The following is a 3415-nucleotide window of genomic DNA, read 5'->3' as shown; positions in this document are numbered from 1 at the left end:
TCACAAGTCTTTGATTTCAAATGCCAAGACACAAAACAAAACGTCAATAAATCCAGATCTCAAACGACAAGTTAACTAAGTGCATTTGCAATATTTTGACAATAATATTCAAATCCTAAAACAAACTAAGCTCACTGGACAAAACAATTAGTTACCCCCTAGAAAAATCGTTGCAAGTATCACTTAATAGCGTGCAATTCCGCCCCTGGACTTGATAGCCGACTTGATTCTGTTAGGAAGTGAATCCCAACGTTTTGCAGGGTAGCATCTCGGTTAAGCAGCCCGCTGAAAATTTGATCGCACCATTCCACCAAATTGCAGGGATGCTGATGTCGGCGTTTTAACTGCTGTTCCATCATGTCCCACAGATTTTAAATGGAGTTCAATTCAGGTGATTCTGCAGCCCAGTCGAGATGTAAATAGGGCAAGAATTTTCAGAACACCAATTACGTATTCTTCCATTCCGATGAACTTTGCTGTTGTCATTATGTGCCTGCGTGAGCAACGGCCTCTTGCGTGGTGACCGACTGCAAATTTTCATTCTGTGTGGTTCCCGTTCCGATGTTCTCTCCCTGACGGGCTGTGATGGACCTTCATTCACTGCTGCAGCACTTACTGCCGGGTTTGGAACCAATTTTGACTCACAAGTCGCGAAACGCATCTCTGCTCCATGTGTCAAGGTCTTTTTCCGACCACAGTTCTGACGGCGTGTTTCGTGGCCACGTGTGTTACACCGCTTCTTGTAGACACGTTGAACAGTCAGCCGCGAAACAAAAATTCAGCAACTTAACACACGGTATGGCCGTCGGCCAAACACGATTGCCGCTTGTTACCGCTCTGTCATGGCCTTGTATTTAACAATGTTTACGCAAAATACCCGCCTGAAACAAATGTCTCACTGCTCACTGCTCTTATGCTCACGTAGGAGCAGTGATTTCATGGTTGAGCACGTGACTCGATCGCTGCGCCATCTGTAAAGGCTTCATGATCCTCTCTGCGTGTGCATTGGGATGACCATTTTCTTTGTCCGGTGAGTTTATAAAATCTGCAATTGAAAGTCATGATCCTGTTTTTGCAGGGTGTCCCAGGAGGAATGGGCAATATTCAGACATTTGACAGTAATGCTAATTCGAAGCAAAAAAGTTCACATGGACGTATGCCCTATTCCGAATGGTTTCCGAGAGAGAACACGTTTAATGTTCATTGCTCTTTATGTAACTGATGGCCTTACACACGACTGGTTTGAATCACACTTAAAAACAGAATTCAAAAACTTCTGCTGAATAATTAAAAAATCCTTGTAAATATAGAATATTTTTGTGACTGCAGGGATAAATCACGAAGGGAGGCCCACGGGGTTCAATTTTGGGTATACGCTTATTCCTGTGACAGAAATATATCCTGAGCGACGAGGATGAAACCAACGAGGTGGGTTGGGCTAGAATAATACGTCAAAGCGGTTAGGTGAGTAAGAACATACTTGCTGCCCCACTAGTAGAAAAACAAATGTACATTATGGTGTTCTATGTCGGAAACCGTTCGGAATAGGGCATACTGTTTTCCTTTTTTTTTTTTTTTTTTTTTTTTTTGCTTTAAATGATCATTCCCGTCGTATCCCTAAATACTGGCCATTCCTTCTGGGATATCCTGTACCCACACATATTATAAAAATGGATGTATGTATGTTCCACATCTCCTCCCAAGCCGATGGGTAGACGTCAACCTAACTTGATACACATATCACTTATTGTGTGTAAAGAACCGATAAGAACTGTGAGGATAAGAGCGACCTACGTACCTCTCGAAGCCTTGGGGATGAAAACTTGCGTAACTCGCGACGCGCAAATAACGCGGCTATATCCATCCAGTGCTTGAGAACGAGAGCACTTAATGACTTGCAACTTTCCACACATTTACATGTCTTTACTAGACCGTTTTCATCCCCTTCCCGCCCTTCCCCCCCCCCCCCCGCCCTCCCCCGCTAAATGATGAAGTTGCTTACTACATTTTCGCTGTTCATGCAGTAAAACTGATGCATGACCTTTCAAGTCATTACTTCTTCACTACCAACTCTACACGCAACTCATCTCGCAGACAGTATTCACCTATCCCAATGGATGTAATTGCAAATATAAGTGACTATATCACATATATTTCAGGATATATGACGTCATAAACCTCTGAGATACGTGGAAAAACTGCCGCATCATACATGACATTTTAATTTGTTACTTCCTTATCGCATATGCTACTGGATGTATCCAGAAACTTATATCACTGTACAACACATATTTCAGGAAATATTACGTGATAAACACTGAGCTGCTTGGAAACGAAAGTGCCTGGTGAAATTCACTAGAGGTGCAGGTGAAATACATGTGACATGAGGAAAAGCAGGCAAAGCTACTAGTAAAAAGCTGTTCCTAAGCCCTGGATTGATTTCAGTCAAACTTCGCACACATATTACATACTATCTGCAAAAAATACTGTGGAGGTAAGGAGCAGAAACCTCCTGGGTTGGCTGTGATAATGTGGAGAGAGAAGGGGAGATAAGGATACAAACAGACAGACAGAGAGGAGGAAGGAGGAAATGGTCACAGAAAGGAGAAGATGTCAGAAAAGGGGAAGTTGAAATTGACAGAAAGGGAAGACGAAGAGACGGACAGAGAGAGGAGAAAGGAGGAGTTGGACAGAGAAAAGGAAGAGTAGGAGATGGACAGAGAGAGGAGGGACAAAGATATGGACAAAGGGAGAGGAGGAGATGGACAGAGAGATTGGGAGGAGGAGATGGACAGAGAAAGGAAACAGGAGTAGATGGACGTAGACAGGGGAGAGGAGGAGTTGGTTAGAGAGAAAGGTCAGGAGGAGATGGTTGGAGAGAAGGAGAAGGCGGAGACGGACAGAGGGAGAAGGAGCAGATGGACAGAGGGGGTAGCACCGCATGAACATGAGGGGGGAAGAGCAGATCGATAGAGAGAGGCAGCAGGAAATGGACACCGAAGGAGATGGAAAGAAAAGGGTGGGTGGGAGGAGATGGAGGGAGAGAGAAAGGGGAGGGGGAAAGAGCAGCTGGAGTAATAAAAGATTGGAATAAATACATACCCGCGTCATGCTGGTTACTTAGATAGTAAGAAACTAAAAATATTTTGTATAGATATCTAAATTATAAAGGAAATGTTTTTCAGTCTTTCTCAGGACGTTAATTTTGTAGAAAGTTGTTGATGTCACGTGACAAAAAGCAAGTTTAATTTCGATAGCAGCAAAATCCATGTAAACTTACATGATACGCAAATATTGTGATTGTATGCATCGATTTTCGGTAAAAACGCTTTGGAACATTCAACTTCCTTGGCTATGTTGTAAATAATACAGTGGAAGCAACATTGGGTTCGTCAAGAATGTACTGAATGTCGAA

Source organism: Schistocerca nitens, chromosome 2 (genome assembly GCF_023898315.1).
Source record: "Schistocerca nitens isolate TAMUIC-IGC-003100 chromosome 2, iqSchNite1.1, whole genome shotgun sequence".
NCBI classification, from domain to species: domain Eukaryota; kingdom Metazoa; phylum Arthropoda; class Insecta; order Orthoptera; family Acrididae; genus Schistocerca; species Schistocerca nitens.
Note: the sequence above shows the minus strand (reverse complement) of the source record.